Here is a 15,976-nt window from a genome sequence, read left to right as displayed (position 1 = left end):
TTCACATGAATCCACTCCTATGATGGACTCAATGTCCATGTCTACAATATAAAACCGTAACATGTACCACATGTCGTCTACAGAGAGCTCAAATTCACATGCACTGAACATCTTCATCGTTTTGGTTCCTTTTTTTTTAAATAAACATTTTATTGAGGTATGTACCTGAAACTATAAACATGGTGCAAAAGCCGTCTCCCTCCCTTACAGGTCCCACCGTTATTAACCCCCAACTCTAAGCTAAACTTAACCCCCCCCCCCCCCCACTTCTGCTGACGATTAATTTTCCGCGAAGAAGTTGACGAACGGTTGCCACTTCCGGGCGAACCCCAACAATGACCCTCTCAAGGCGAACTTGATTTTCTCCAAACAGAGAAAGCTAGCCATGTCATATGGCCAGGTCTCTGACTTCAGGGGCTTTGAGTCCCTCCAAGCTAATAGTATCCGCTACCAGGGAAGCAAAGGCTAGAACGTCTGCCTCTTTCTCCTCCTGGATTCCTGGGTCTTCCGACACCTCGAAAATTGCCACCTCTGGACTCAGTGCCACCCTTGTTTTTAACACCGTGGACATGTTTTCCGCAAACCCCTGCCAAAATCCCCCAAGCTTCGGAGATGTCCAGAACATGAGGACATGGTTCGCTGGTCCTCCCGCACATTTTGCACACCTGTCTTCCACCCCAAAGAATCTGCTCATCCGGGCCACTGTCATGTGAGCCTGATGAACGACCTTGAATTGTATCAGGCTGAGCCTGGCACATGTTGCGGACGCGTTGACTCTACTCAGCACATCCGCCCATAGACCATCCTCTATCTCTCCTCCCAGCTCCTCCTCCCACTTGCGCTTCAGCTCCTCGGTCTGCGTTTCCTCTGACCCCATAAGTTCCTTGTAAATGTCAGAGACGCTCCCTTCTCCTACCCACCCTCTGGAAACTGCCCTGTCTTGAATCCCCCTTAGCAGTAGGAAGTCCCGCACCTGCAGATACCCAAATTTGTTTCCCCTCGTCAACCCAAACTTCTCCTGCGCCCTCAGTCGGAAAGCTCCCCTCTATAAACATATCCCCCATCCTCTCAATCCCTGCTCTCCGCCATATCCGGAAACCCCCCCCCCCCATCCATACTTCCTGGGGCAAACTGGTGCTTATTACAGATTGGGGACCAGACCGATGCTCCCACATGTCTCCTCCATTGCCCCCAGACACTCAGGGCTGCCACCACCACGGGGCTGGTGGAGTACCGTGCCGGCGGGAACAGCAGAGGCGCAGTTACCAACGCCCCCAGACTGGTGCCCTTGCATGAAGCCGCCTCCCTACGCTCCCATGCCGACCCCTCCCCCACCACCCACTTCCTGATCATGGCAATATTCGCCACCCAGTAAGTTACTAAAATTTGGCAGCGCCAGCCCGCCATCTCCCCGGGGTCTTGTCCACCCAAACAAAGCCAGTGATAACTTTGTTGACCCGTTTAAAAAAAGACCGCGGAATAAAGATGGGGAGACACTGAAATACAAACAGGAATCTCGGGAGGACCGTCATCTTCACCGTCTGCACCCTCCCAGCCAGTGACAACGGAAGCACGTTCCATCTCCGAAAATCGTCCTTCTTTGGTCTACTAGTCGGGCCAGATTTAATTTATGCAGCCACTTGAATGCCTAGGTACCTAAAGCATCCCCCTACTAAACGGCAGCTCCCCTAATTGCCTCTCCTGTCCCCTCGCCTGGACCGAAAACATCTCACTTTTCCCCATATTTAGCTTATACCCCGAAAACCGGCCAAATTCCCCTAGAATCCTCATGATTTCTTCCATCCCCTCTATTGGGTCCAATACATACAGAAGGTCATCTGCATAGAGCTAGACTCTGTGCTCCAACAGCCACCCCCCCACCGCACCACCAGCCCCTTGAGGCTCTCAAAGCAATTGCCAACAGCTCTATTGCTCACGCGAACAGCAGTGGGGAGAGGGGGAATCCCGGTCTCGTCCACCGGTGCAGTCTAAAATAGTCCAATGTTGTCCTATTCATCCGTACGCTTGCCACAGGAGCCTGATTCAGCAACCTGACCCAGTCAATAAAGCCCCGCCCAAATCCGAACCGTCGCAGTACCTCCCACAGATAATCCCATTCTACCCGATCAAAAGCATTTTCTGCATCCATTGCAATCACTACCTCCACCTCCCTACCTTCCGGGGGCATCATGATCACGTTTTGTTTTTGTAAAATATTTTTATTCTCCATTTTCTCCAGAATTTACACTCCACCCACAAGCAGTTAATGGTAACAAATACAAAGTCAATTTCCTTCTCAACAACGATCCGATCCTCTCACCACCCCAAGCAACGACCCACCTGACAATATAAACATCAAATAGAACAAACCCTCGCACGGTGGGACAAACAAAGGAGAAATAAAAGAAAAAGGAATTGCCGATGGTCACCATTACCCTATCGAGTCCCTCCCACCCCCTTCCCTTTAACCTATAGAGTCCCTCCCACCCCTCCTAACATTTAATGCCATCCAATCCCCAAAGGAGTACCGTAGATGACACCCATGCTTTGCAAACCCCTCTCCCCCCCCCCCCTCCCCTCCACTTCCTCTTACAAAAATCCTCCCCCCAACCTCCGTTCCTTCCCCCCATCTTTCCACCCTGGCTAGACTCATCGGGACCTATTCTGCCAGGCTCCGTTGGCCACAGCCCCTTCCCCCACCTCACTCCCGTTCACTTGCCGGCTTAAACCGGCCAGCGTGGAGGCCCCTGCCCGTACCAGCCTCCCCGAACAGGCGCCGGAATGTGGCGACTAAGGGCATTTCACAGTAACTTCATTTGAAGCCTACTTGTGACAATAAGTGATTTTAATTTCATTTCTTTCCCCCTTGCCCGGCCCCAGGAAAACCCAGAAATCCCCTTTTGGAACACAAACCCTGCATACACACCCAAGCTCCAAAGAACCATCATTGCAAGTGAAAGTCCCATCTCTTCCCTTGTCCAAGTATATACAACGTTGGCTCATTTAGCACATACACCCGCCGCAGTGAAAAAATACAATTACATGAGGCTAGATCAGCAAGTACATGCCCACTTCTCAATTCAGCCACAGTCCTTCTGCCTTCTCAAACTCCTCCGCTGCTTCCGCCGTCCCGAAATAAGTCCTTGGATTTGTAGGTCACCCTCAACTTAGCTGGGTATACTATGCCACACCGCACCTTACTGATGTGCAGTGCCTTCTTCACCCGGCTGAAGGCAGCCCGCCTCCTCGCCAGCTCCACCTTAAAGTCCTGATATATTCGTATACCAGCTCCAGCCCACTGCACCATCCGCTTCTGCTTTGCCCAGCACAGGACCTTCTCCTTCACACTGGACCTACGAAAACAGAGTCACTACTCTTGGTGGCTTTGGTCCAGGCCTCCACGACCAATGAGCCCGATCCAGTTCATATCGAGAGGGATCATCACCCTCCCCCAACAGCTTCGCCAACATCGTGGCAAAATACTCATTTGGCCTCGGGTCTTCCACTCCTTCGGGAAGACCCACAATCCTCAGATTCTGTCGCCTGGATCTGTTTTCCAAGTCGTCCATTTTGGCTCGCAGACCCTTGTTCCTTCCGCATCTCCTTCCCCATCGAGGTAAAGTTGATCGCTGTGCTGTAACAATGTCTCTTCCAATTCCTTCTGCGCCTCGCCTTGCTCCCATACCTCCGCCACTGCATTCAATACCGCCACCCTCACTGGGGCAATCGCCTCCCCTACAAGCACTTTCAATACCGCCCCCATCTCCTTCCTCATCGCCTCCATGTGTTTTGTGAACTGCCTTTCGAGTTCCGTGGCCATCACTGTAGTCATTTCTTCAGCCGTGGGCAATGCGGCCTCCATTTTTCTTGCCGCCCCCACGGTGACCTTTCCACTCCCCGAAGGACTTTCAGCTGTTTTATTCACGGCCTTTTTTAAAAAAAACTCCTCGACATCTTTCTTCACTGTGCCTTCTCCCTGCTTTTGCCGCCTCTGTTACCCCTGGGACCGGGCGTTACACCCTGAAAATGCCATTCCCAAGCGGGAGCCCTCCAATGTGCGGCTGCCTCCCGCCAGCCGTAACTGGAAGTTATCATGGTCACGTTTAACAACATTCTTACATTGGTCATCAACTGCCTACCCTTAACAAACCCCGTCTGGTCCTCCCCAATAACATCCGGAGCACAATCCTCAATCCTGGAGGACAAAATTTGGGCCAGCAATTTAGCATCCACATTCAACAGGGATATCGGCCTGTAGGACCCACACAGCACCCGGTTCTTGTCCCCCTTCAGAAAAAGCAAAATCGTGGCCTGTGACATCGTATGGGGCAGCACCCCTCTTTCCCTTGCCTCATTGAACATCCTCATCAACACCGGCCCCAACATGCCAGAGAAACTTTTATAAAACTCCACTGGGTACCTGTCCGGCCCCGGGGCTTTACCCTCCACTATCTCTTCCAACCCGATCGAGGCCACCAGCCCTTCTAGTTTCCCCCTCCGCTCTCCCTCCCCCCTCCGCCCCGCCGCTCCCCCCCTCCGCCCTCTCTCCTCCCCCCATCTCCGCTCTCCCCCCTCCCTCGCTCCGCTCTCCCCCCTCCCTCGCTCCGCTCTCCCCCTCCCTCCGCTCTCCCCCCTCCCTCCGCTCTCCCCCCTCCCTCCGCTCTCCCCCCTCCCTCCGCTCTCCCCCCTCCCTCCGCTCTCCCCCCCTCCCTCCGCTCTCCCCCCCTCCCTCCGCTCTCCCCCCTCCCTCCGCTCTCCCCCCCCTCCCTCCGCTCTCCCCCCCTCCCTCCGCTCTCCCCCCCTCCCTCCGCTCTCCCCCCCTCCCTCCGCTCTCCCCCTCCCTCCGCTCTCCCCCTCCTCCCTCCCTCCGCTCTCCCCCCTCCTCCCTCCCTCCGCTCTCCCCCCCCCTCCGCTCTCCCTCCGCTCTCCCTCCCTCCGCTCTCCCCCCTCCTCCCCCCCTCCGCTCTCCCCCCCTCGCCCTCCTCCGCTCTCCCCCCTCCCCCACCCTCCGCTCCCCCACCCTCCGCTCCCCCACCCTCCGCTCCCCCCCTCTCCTCTCCCCTCTCCCCTCCCCCACCCTCCGCTCCCCCCCAACCCCTCTCCCCCCACCCTCTGCTCCCCCCCCTCTCCGCTCCCCCCTCCCTCCCCCTCTGCTCCCCCTCTCCCCCCCCCCTCCTCCCATCTCCCCCCCTCTCCGCTCCCCCCTCTCCGCTCTCCCCCCTCCTCCGCTCTCCCCCTCCCCCGCTCTCCCCCCTCCCCCGCTCTCCCCCCCTCCGCTCTCCCCCCTCCGCTCTCCCCCCTCCCCCTGCTCCCCCCTCCCCTCTCCCCCCTCCCCTCTCCCCCCCTCCGCTCTCCCCCCTCCCCCTGCTCCCCCCTCCCCCTCCCTCTCTCCCCCCTCCCTCTCTCCCCCCTCCCCCCCTCCTCTCCCCCCCCTCCCCTCTTGCCCCCCCTCCCCTCTCCCCCCCTCACCTCTCCCCCCCCTCTGCTCCTCCCTCTCCCCCCCTCTGCTCCTCCCTCTCCCCCCCTCTGCTCCTCCCTCTGCTCCCCCCCTCCCCCTGCTCCCTCCTCTTCCCCCCCCCTCGCTCCCTCCTCTCCCCCCCCGCTCCCCTCTTTCCCCCCCCTGCTCCCCCCCTCCCCCCCCCTGCTCCCCCCCTCCCCCCCCCTGCTCCCCCCTCCTCTCTTCCCCCCCCCCCCCCGGCTCCCCTCTTTCTCCCCCCCTCTCTTTCTCCCCTCCCTCTCTCTCTTTCTCCCCACCCCCCCTCTCTCTTTCTCCCCACCCCCCTCTCTCTCCCCCCCCTCTCTTTCTCCCCCCACCCCCCCTCTTTCTCCCCCCACCCCCCCCTCTTTCCCCCCCTCCCCTCTCCCCGCTCCCCCCCTCTGCTCCTCCCTCTCCCCCCCCCTCTGCTCCTCCCTCTCCCCCCCTCTGCTCCTCCCTCTCCCCCCCCCTCTGCTCCTCCCTCTCCCCCCCCCTCTGCTCCTCCCTCTCCCCCCCTCTGCTCCTCCCTCTCCCCCCCCTCTGCTCCTCCCTCTCCCCCCCCTCTGCTCCTCCCTCTCCCCCCCCCTCTCCCTCTCCTCTCTTCCCCCCCTCCCCCTGCTCCCTCCTCTCCCCCCCCGCTCCCCTCTCCTCCCCTGCTCCCTCCTCTCCCCCCCCGCTCCCCTCTCTCCCCCCCTGCTCCCCCCCCGCTCCCCTCTGCTCCTCCCTCTTCCCCCCCTGCCACCCCCCCCCGCTCCCCTCTGCTCCTCCCTCTCCCCCCTCTGCCCCCTCTGCTCCCCCCCTCCCTCTTCTCCCCCCTCCCTCTTTCCCCCCCCCTCCCCCTGCTCCCTCCTCTCCCCTCTCCCCCCCCCTCCTCCCCCTGCTCCCTCCTCTCCCCCCCCCCCGCTCCCCTCTCTCCCCCCCCCCCCCCGCTCCCCTCTCTCCCCCCCCCCCCCCGGCTCCCCCCCCTCCTCCCTCCCCTCCTCCCTTTCCCCCCCCCCCCGGCTCCCCTCTCTTTCTCCACCCCTCTCTCTCTTTCTCCCCACCCCCCCTCTCTCTCTTTCTCCCCACCCACCCCTCTCTCTTTCTCCCCACCCCCCCCTCTCTCTTTCTCCCCACCCCCCCCTCTCTCTTTCTCCCCACCCCCCCCTCTCTCTTTCTCCCCACCCCCCCCTCTCTCTTTCTCCCCACCCCCCCCTCTCTCTTTCTCCCCACCCCCCCCTCTCTCTTTCTCCCCACCCCCCCCTCTCTCTTTCTCCCCACCCCCCCCTCTCTCTTTCTCCCCACCCCCCCCTCTCTCTTTCTCCCCACCCCCCCCCTCTCTCTTTCTCCCCACCCCCCCCCTCTCTCTTTCTCCCCACCCCCCCTCTCTTTCTCCCCACCCCCCCTCTCTCTTTCTCCCCACCCCCCCCTCTCTCTTTCTCCCCACCCCCCCTCTCTCTTTCTCCCCACCCCCCCCTCTCTCTTTCTCCCCACCCCCCCCTCTCTCTTTCTCCCCACCCCCCCCCTCTCTTTCTCCCCACCCCCCCTCTCTCTTTCTCCCCACCCCCCCTCTCTCTTTCTCCCCACCCCCTCTCTCCCCCCCCCTCTCTCTCCCCCCCCTCTCTCTCCCCCCCCCTCTCTCCCTCTCGCCCCTCCCCCCCCCTCTCTCTCTCCCCCCCCCTCCCCTCTCTCTCTCCCCCCCCTCTCTCTCTCCCCCCCTCCCTCTCTCCCCCCCTCCCTCTCGCCCCTCCCCCCCCTCTCTCTCTCCCCCCCTCTCTCTCTCTCCCCCCTGCTCTCTCTCTCCCCCCCTCCCTCTCTCCCCCCCCTCCCTCTCTCCCCCCCCTCCCTCTCCCTCCTCCCCCCCCTCTCTCTCCCCCCCTCCCTCTCTCTCCCCCCCCTCCCTCTCTCTCCCCCCCTCTCACCGCTCCCCCCCTCACCGCTCCCCCCCCCTGCTCCTCCCTCTCCCCCCCCCTCTGCTCCTCCCTCTCCCCCCCCTGATCCTCCCTCTCCCCCCCCTCTGCTCCTCCCTCTCCCCCCCCCCTCTGCTCCCTCTCCCCCCTCTGCTCCCCCCCTCCCCCTGCTCCCTACTCTCCCCCCCCGCTCCCCTCTCTCCCCCCCTGCTCCCCTCTCTCCCCCCCTGCTCCCCCCTCTGCTTCCCCCCCTCCCCCTGCTCCCTCCTCTCCCCCCTGCTCCCTCCTCTCCCCCCCCGCTCCCCCCTCTCCCCCCCCTGCTCCCCCCCTGCTCCCTCCTCTCCCCCCCTGCTCCCTCCTCTCCCCCCCCCCCCACTCCCCCCCCCTCCCCCTCCTCTCTTCCCCCCCCGGCTCCCCTCCCTTCCCTCCCCCCCTCTCTCTCCCCCCCTCTGCTCCCTCTCCCCCCCCTCTGCTCCCCCCTCTCTCTCCCCCCCTCTGCTCCCTCTCCCCCCCCCCTCCGCTCCCCCCTCTGCTCCCTCTCCCCCCCCTCCGCTCCCCCCTCTCTCTTCCCCCCCCCCTCTGCTCCCTCTCCCCCCCCTCTGCTCCGCCCTCTCCCCCCCCCTCCCTCTGCTCTCCCCCTCCCTCTCTTTCCCCCCTCCCTCTCTTTCCCCCCCTCCTCTCTTTCCCTCCCCTCCCTCTCTTTCCCCCCTCGCTCTCTTTCCCCCCTCCCCTCCCCCTCTGCTTCCCCCCTCCCCTCTGCTTCCCCCCTCCCCCTCTGCTCCCCCCCCTCCCCCTCTGCTCCCCCCCTCCCCCTCTGCTCCCCCCCCTCCCCCTCTGCTCCCCCCCCTCCCCCTCTGCTCCCCCCCCTCCCCCTCTGCTCCCCCCCTCCCCTCTGCTCCCCCCCTCCCCCTCTGCTCCCCCCCTCCCCCCTCTGCTTCCCCCCTCCCCCCCACCCCCTCTGCTCCCCCCTCCCCCTCTGCTCCCCCCTCCCCCTCTGCTCCCCCCTCCGCCTCTGCTCCCCCCCTCTGCTCCCCCCCTCCCCCCTCTGCTCCCCCCTCCCCCCTCTGCTCCCCCCTCCGCTCCCCCCTCCCCCCTCCGCTCCCCCCCTCCCCTCCCCCCCCTCCGCTCCCCCCCTCCCCTCCCCCCTTCCCTCCCCCTCCGCTCCCCCCCCTCCGCTCCCCTCCCCTCTCCCCTCCCACTCCCCCCTCCGCTCCCCCCCTCCCCTCCCCCCTCCACCTCTGCTCCACCCCCTCCTCCCTCCCCCTCTGCCCCCCCCTCCCCCTCTGCTCCCCTCTCCCTCTGCTCCCCTCTCCCTCTGCTCCCCCCTCCCTCTGCTCCCCCCTCCCTCCCCCTCCCCCTCTCCTCCTCCCCCCCTCTCCTCTGCTCCCCCTCCCCCCTCCTCTGCTCCCCCTCCCCCCTCCTCTGCTCCCCCTCCCCCCTCCTCTGCTCCCCCTCCCCCCTCCTCTGCTCCCCCTCCCCCCTCCTCTGCTCCCCCTCCCCCCTCCTCTCCCCCCCTCCCCCTCCTCTCCCCCCTCCCCCCCCCCTCTCCCTCCCTCCCTCTCCCCCCCTCCTACCTCTCCCCCCCTCCTACCTCTCCCCCTCCCCCTCGCCCCCCCCTCCCCCCCCCCTCCCCCCCCCTCCCCCCCCTCTCCCCCCTCCCCCCCCTCCCCCCCCTCCTCTGCTCCCCTCCCCCTCCTCTGCTCCCCTCCCCCTCCCTGCTCCCCTCCCCCTCCTCTGCTCCCCCCCCCTCTGCTTCCCCCCCCTCCCCTGCTTCCCCCCCCTCCCCTGCTCCCCCCCCTCCCCTGCTGCCCCCCCCTCCCCTGCTCCCCCCCCTCCCCTGCTCCCCCCCCTCCCCTGCTCCTGCTCCCCTCCCCTGCTGCCCCCCTCCCCTGCTCCCCCCCCTCCTCTGCTCCCCCCCCCTCCTCTGCTCCCCCCCCCTCCTCTGCTCCCCCCCCTTCTCTGCTCCCCCCCCTCCTCTGCTCCCCCCCTCCCCCGCTCGTCCCCCTCCCCTGCTCCCCCCCCCTCCTCTGCTCCCCCCCTCCTCTGCTCCCCCCCCCCTCCTCTGCTCCCCCCTCTGCTCCCCCTCTCCTCTGCTCGTCCCCCCCTCCCCTGCTCCCCCCTCCTCTGCTCGTCCCCCTCCCCTGCTCGTCCCCCTCCCCTGCTCCTGCTCCCCTCCCCTGCTCCTGCTCCCCTCCCCTGCTCCCCCCCCCTCCTCTGCTCCCCCCCTACCCTGCTCCCCCCCCTCCCCTGCTCCCCCCCCCTACCCTGCTCCCCCCCCCTACCCTGCTCCCCCCCCTCCCCTGCTCCCCCCCCCCCTCCTCTGCTCCCCCCCCCCTCCTCTGCTCCCCCCCTCCTCTGCTCCCCCCCCCTCCTCTGCTCCCCCCCCTCCTCTGCTCCCCCCCCTCCTCTGCTCCCCCCCCCTCCTCTGCTCCCCCCCCCTCCTCTGCACCCCCCCCCTCCTCTGCACCCCCCCCTCCTCTGCACCCCCCCCCCTCCTCTGCTCGTCCCCCTCCTCTGCTCGTCCCCCTCCTCTGCTCGTCCCCCCCTCCTCTGCTCGTCCCCCCCTCCTCTGCTCCCCCCCCTCCTCTGCTCCCCCCTCTCCCCCCTTCTCTGCTCCCCCCCTCCCCTGCTCCCCCCCCTCCCCCCCCTCCTCTGCTCCCCCCCCTCCCCCCCTCCTCTGCTCGTCCCCCTCCCCTGCTCCCCCCCTCCTCTGCTCGTCCCCCTCCCCTGCTCCCCCCTCCTCTGCTCGTCCCCCTCCCCTGCTCCCCCCCTCCCTCTGCTCGTCCCCCCTCCCCTGCTCCCCCCCCCTCCTCTGCTCGTCCCCCTCCTCTGCTCGTCCCCCTCCTCTGCTCGTCCCCCTCCTCTGCTCGTCCCCCTCCTCTGCTCGTCCCCCTCCTCTGCTCGTCCCCCTCCTCTGCTCGTCCCCCTCCTCTGCTCGTCCCCCTCCTCTGCTCGTCCCCCTCCTCTGCTCGTCCCCCTCCTCTGCTCGTCCCCCTCCCCTCCCCTGCTCCCCTCCTCTGCTCCCCCCTCCCTCTGCTCGTCCCCCTCCCCTGCTCCCCCCTCCTCTGCTCGTCCCCCTCCCCTGCTCCCCCCCTCCTCTGCTCGTCCCCCTCCCCTGCTCCCCCCCTCCTCTGCTCCCCCCCTCCTCTGCTCCCCCCCTCCCCTGCTCCCCTCCTCCCCTGCTCCCCTCCTCTGCTCCCCCCCCTCCTCCTCTGCTCCCCCCCCTCCCCCTCTGCTCCCCCCCCTCCCCCTCTGCTCCCCCCCCTCCCCCTCTGCTCCCCCCCCTCCCCCTCTGCTCCCCCCCCTCCCCCTCTGCTCCCCCCCCTCCCCCTCTGCTCCCCCCCTCCCCCTCTGCTCCCCCCCCCTCCCCCTCTGCTCCCCCCCCTCCCCCTCTGCTCCCCCCCCTCCCCGTCTGCTCCCCCCCCACCCCCTCTGCTCCCCCCCCTCCCCCTCTGCTCCCCCCCCTCCCCCCCTCCTCCTCTGCTCCCCCCCTCCCCCTCCCCTGCTCCCCCCCCTCTGCTCCCCCCCTCCTCCTCTGCTCCCCCCCCTCCTCCTCTGCTCCCCCCCCTCCTCCTCTGCTCCCCCCCCTCCTCCTCTGCTCCCCCCCCTCCTCCTCTGCTCCCCCCCTCCTCCTCTGCTCCCCCCCCTCCTCCTCTGCTCCCCCCCCTCCTCCTCCTCTGCTCCCCCCCCCTCCTCCTCTGCTCCCCCCCCCTCCTCCTCTGCTCCCCCCCCTCCTCCTCTGCTCCCCCCCCCTCCTCCTCTGCTCCCCCCCCCTCCTCCCCTCCTCTGCTCGTCCCCCTGCTCTGCTCGTCCCCCTCCCCTGCTCGTCCCCCTCCCCTGCTCGTCCCCCTCCCCTGCTCGTCCCCCTCCCCTGCTCGTCCCCCTCCCCTGCTCGTCCCCCTCCCCTGCTCGTCCCCCTCCCCTGCTCGTCCCCCTCCCCTGCTCGTCCCCCTCCCCTGCTCGTCCCCCTCCCCTGCTCGTCCCCCTCCCCTGCTCGTCCCCCTCCCCTGCTCGTCCCCCTCCCCTGCTCGTCCCCCTCCCCTGCTCGTCCCCCTCCCCTGCTCGTCCCCCTCCCCTGCTCGTCCCCCTCCCCTGCTCGTCCCCCTCCCCTGCTCGTCCCCCTCCCCTGCTCGTCCCCCTCCCCTGCTCGTCCCCCTCCCCTGCTCGTCCCCCTCCCCTGCTCGTCCCCCTCCCCTGCTCGTCCCCCTCCCCTGCTCGTCCCCCTCCCCTGCTCGTCCCCCTCCCCTGCTCGTCCCCCTCCCCTGCTCGTCCCCCTCCCCTGCTCGTCCCCCTCCCCTGCTCGTCCCCCTCCCCTGCTCGTCCCCCTCCCCTGCTCGTCCCCCTCCCCTGCTCGTCCCCCTCCCCTGCTCGTCCCCCTCCCCTGCTCGTCCCCCTCCCCTGCTCGTCCCCCTCCCCTGCTCGTCCCCCTCCCCTGCTCGTCCCCCTCCCCTGCTCGTCCCCCTCCCCTGCTCGTCCCCCTCCCCTGCTCGTCCCCCTCCCCTGCTCGTCCCCCTCCCCTGCTCGTCCCCCTCCCCTGCTCGTCCCCCTCCCCTGCTCGTCCCCCTCCCCTGCTCGTCCCCCTCCCCTGCTCGTCCCCCTCCCCTGCTCGTCCCCCTCCCCTGCTCGTCCCCCTCCCCTGCTCGTCCCCCTCCCCTGCTCGTCCCCCTCCCCTGCTCGTCCCCCTCCCCTGCTCGTCCCCCTCCCCTGCTCGTCCCCCTCCCCTGCTCGTCCCCCTCCCCTGCTCGTCCCCCTCCCCTGCTCGTCCCCCTCCCCTGCTCGTCCCCCTCCCCTGCTCGTCCCCCTCCCCTGCTCGTCCCCCTCCCCTGCTCGTCCCCCTCCCCTGCTCGTCCCCCTCCCCTGCTCGTCCCCCTCCCCTGCTCGTCCCCCTCCCCTGCTCGTCCCCCTCCTCTGCTCGTCCCCCTCCCCCCCCTCCTCTGCTCCCCCCTCCCCCCCTCCTCTGCTCGTCCCCCTCCTCTGCTCGTCCCCCTCCTCTGCTCGTCCCCCTCCTCTGCTCCCCCCTCCCCCCCTCCTCTGCTCGTCCCCCTCCTCTGCTCGTCCCCCTCCTCTGCTCGTCCCCCTCCTCTGCTCGTCCCCCTCCTCTGCTCGTCCCCCTCCTCTGCTCGTCCCCCTCCTCTGCTCGTCCCCCTCCTCTGCTCGTCCCCCTCCTCTGCTCGTCCCCCTCCTCTGCTCGTCCCCCTCCTCTGCTCGTCCCCCTCCTCTGCTCGTCCCCCTCCTCTGCTCGTCCCCCTCCTCTGCTCGTCCCCCTCCTCTGCTCGTCCCCCTCCTCTGCTCGTCCCCCTCCTCTGCTCGTCCCCCTCCTCTGCTCGTCCCCCTCCTCTGCTCGTCCCCCTCCCCTGCTCGTCCCCCTCCCCTGCTCGTCCCCCTCCCCTGCTCGTCCCCCTCCCCTGCTCCCCCCCCTGCTCTCCCCCCCTCCCTCCCCCTCCTCTGCTCCCCCCTCCCCCCCTCCTCTGCTCCCCCCTCCCCCCCTCCTCTGCTCGTCCCCCTCCTCTGCTCGTCCCCCTCCCCTGCTCCCCTCCTCTGCTCCCCCCCCTCCTCTGCTCCCCCTCCCCACCTCCTCTGCTCGTCCCCCTCCTCTGCTCGTCCCCCTCCTCTGCTCGTCCCCCTCCCCTGCTCCCCTCCTCTGCTCCCCCCCCTCCTCTGCTCCCCCTCCCCACCTCCTCTGCTCGTCCCCCTCCTCTGCTCTTCCCCCTCCTCTGCTCCCCCCCCTCCCCTGCTCCCCCCTCCTCTGCTCGTCCCCCTCCCCTGCTCGTCCCCCTCCCCTGCTCCCCCCCTCCCCTGCTCCCCCCCTCCCCTGCTCCCCCCCTCCCCTGCTCCCCCCCTCCCCTGCTCCCCCCCTCCCCTGCTCCCCCCCCCTCCCCTGCTCCCCCCCCCTCCCCCTCCTCCTCTGCTCCCCCCCTGCTCCCCCCCCTCCTCCCCCCCTCCTCCTCCCCCCCTCCTCCTCTGCTCCCCCCCCTCCTCCTCTGCTCCCCCCCCTCCTCCTCTGCTCCCCCCCCTCCTCCTCTGCTCCCCCCCCTCCTCCTCTGCTCCCCCCCCTCCTCCTCTGCTCCCCCCCCTCCTCCTCTGCTCCCCCCCCTCCTCCTCTGCTCCCCCCCCCTCCTCCTCTGCTCCCCCCCCTCCTCCTCTGCTCCCCCCCCTCCTCCTCTGCTCCCCCCCCTCCTCCTCTGCTCCCCCCCCTCCTCCTCTGCTCCCCCCCCTCCTCCTCTGCTCCCCCCCCTCCTCCTCTGCTCCCCCCCCTCCTCCTCTGCTCCCCCCCCCTCCTCCTCTGCTCCCCCCCCTCCTCCTCTGCTCCCCCCCCTCCTCCTCTGCTCCCCCCCCTCCTCCTCTGCTCCCCCCCCTCCTCCTCTGCTCCCCCCCCTCCTCCTCTGCTCCCCCCCCTCCTCCTCTGCTCCCCCCCCTCCTCCTCTGCTTCCCCCCCTCCTCCTCTGCTTCCCCCCCTCCTCCTCTGCTTCCCCCCCTCCTCCTCTGCTTCCCCCCCTCCTCCTCTGCTCCCCCCCCTCCTCCTCTGCTCCCCCCCCTCCTCCTCTGCTCCCCCCCCTCCTCCTCTGCTCCCCCCCCCTCCTCCTCTGCTCCCCCCCCCTCCTCCTCTGCTCCCCCCCCTCCTCCTCTGCTCCCCCCCCTCCTCCTCTGCTCCCCCCCCTCCTCCTCTGCTCCCCCCCCTCCTCCTCTGCTCCCCCCCCTCCTCCTCTGCTCCCCCCCCTCCTCCTCTGCTCCCCCCCCTCCTCCTCTGCTCCCCCCCCTCCTCCTCTGCTCCCCCCCCTCCTCCTCTGCTCCCCCCCCTCCTCCTCTGCTCCCCCCCCTCCTCCTCTGCTCCCCCCCCTCCTCCTCTGCTCCCCCCCCTCCTCCTCTGCTCCCCCCCCTCCTCCTCTGCTCCCCCCCCTCCTCCTCTGCTCCCCCCCCCCTCCTCTGCTCCCCCCCCTCGTCCCCCTCCTCTGCTCGTCCCCCTCGTCCCCCTCCTCTGCTCGTCCCCCTCCCCTGCTCCCCCCTCCTCTGCTCGTCCCCCTCCCCTGCTCCCCCTCCTCTGCTCCCCCCCTCCTCTGCTCCCCCCCTCCTCTGCTCCCCCCCTCCCCCCCTGCTCCCCCCCTCCCCCCCTGCTCCCCCCTCCCCCCCCCTCTGCTCCCCCCTCCTCTGCTCCCCCCTCCCCCCCTGCTCCCCCCTCCCCCCCCCTCTGCTCCCCCCTCCTCTGCTCCCCCCTCCCCCCCCCTCCTCTGCTCCCCCCCTCCTCTGCTCCCCCCCCTTCCTCTCTCTGCTCCCCCCTCCCCCCCTCTGCTCCCCCCTCCCCCCCCTCCTCTGCTCCCCCCCCTCCCCTGCTCCCCCCCCTCCCCTGCTCCCCCCCCTCCTCTGCTCCCCCCCCTCCTCTGCTCCCCCCCCTCCTCCTCTGCTCCCCCCCCTCCTCCTCTGCTCCCCCCCCTCCTCCTCTGCTCCCCCTCCCCCCCTCTGCTCCTCTGCTCCCCCCCTCTGCTCCCCCCCTCCTCCTCTGCTCCCCCCCTCCTCTGCTCCCCCCTCCCCCCCCTCCTCTGCTCCCCCCCCTCCTCTGCTCCCCCCCCCTCCTCTGCTCCCCCCCCCTCCTCTGCTCCCCCCTCCCCCCTCCTCTGCTCCCCCCTCCCCCCTCCTCTGCTCCCCCCCCTCCTCCTCTGCTCCCCCCCCTCCTCCTCTGCTCCCCCCCCTCCTCCTCTGCTCCCCCCCCTCCTCCTCTGCTCCCCCCCCTCCTCCTCTGCTCCCCCCCCTCCTCCTCTGCTCCCCCCCCTCCTCCTCTGCTCCCCCCCCTCCTCCTCTGCTCCCCCCCCCTCCTCCTCTGCTCCCCCCCCTCCTCCTCTGCTCCCCCCCCTCCTCCTCTGCTCCCCCCCCTCCTCCTCTGCTCCCCCCCTCCTCCTCTGCTCCCCCCCCTCCTCCTCTGCTCCCCCCCCTCCTCCTCTGCTCCCCCCCCTCTGCTCCCCCCCCCCTCCTCTGCTCCCCCCTCCCCCCCTCCTCTGCTCCCCCCCCCTCCTCTGCTCCCCCCTCCCCCCCTCCTCTGCTCCCCCCTCCCCCCCTCCTCTGCTCCCCCCCCTCCTCTGCTCCCCCCTCCCCCCCTCCTCTGCTCCCCCCTCCCCCCCTCCTCTGCTCGTCCCCCTCCCCTGCTCGTCCCCCTCCCCTGCTCGTCCCCCTCCCCTGCTCGTCCCCCTCCCCTGCTCCCCCCCTCCCCTGCTCCCCCCCCTCCTCTGCTCGTCCCCCTCCTCTGCTCTGCTCGTCCCCCTCCTCTGCTCGTCCCCCTCCTCTGCTCCCCCCCCTCCTCTGCTCGTCCCCCTCCCCCCCTCCTCTGCTCGTCCCCCTCCCCTGCTCGTCCCCCTCCTCTGCTCCCCCCTCCCCTGCTCCCCTCCTCTGCTCCCCCCCTCCCTCCTCCTCTCCCTCCCCCCTCCTCCTCTCCCTCCCCTCTCCCGGCCACTCTCTCTCACCTCTTTTGTTTGTTGATTTTTCTCTCTCTCACTCTCTCTCCTCCAGCCTCTCGCGCCGCCGATTCAAATCCAAACCGTCATTCAACCACAGTGTTCTCTTCCGTTATTGGCTCCGCCTCCAGCCCGCTCCACCAATTAGAAGAGAGAAGTCCCCAATTCGA

The 15,976-nt window shown here is 68.7% G+C and overlaps 1 protein-coding gene across 3 annotated transcripts in view; it reads right to left on the bottom strand.

The window, feature by feature from the left end:
* Window positions 1-15,969, bottom strand: part of bub1bb (BUB1 mitotic checkpoint serine/threonine kinase Bb) — a 154,773-nt gene extending 138,804 nt beyond the window's left edge. The window contains exon 1 of one of the 3 annotated variants that reach the window (XM_072486144.1): window positions 15,816-15,969. The gene's annotated coding sequence lies outside the window, so the exon portion shown is untranslated. The remainder of the gene's footprint in view (window positions 1-15,815) is intronic. The other 2 variants (XM_072486146.1, XM_072486145.1) reach the window with 2 other exon arrangements.
* Window positions 15,970-15,976: the final 7 nt, after the last annotated feature.

The sequence above is a fragment of the Scyliorhinus torazame genome, chromosome 2 (assembly GCF_047496885.1).
Source record: "Scyliorhinus torazame isolate Kashiwa2021f chromosome 2, sScyTor2.1, whole genome shotgun sequence".
NCBI lineage: Eukaryota > Metazoa > Chordata > Chondrichthyes > Carcharhiniformes > Scyliorhinidae > Scyliorhinus > Scyliorhinus torazame.
This window is presented reverse-complemented; position numbering and strand designations above follow the sequence as displayed.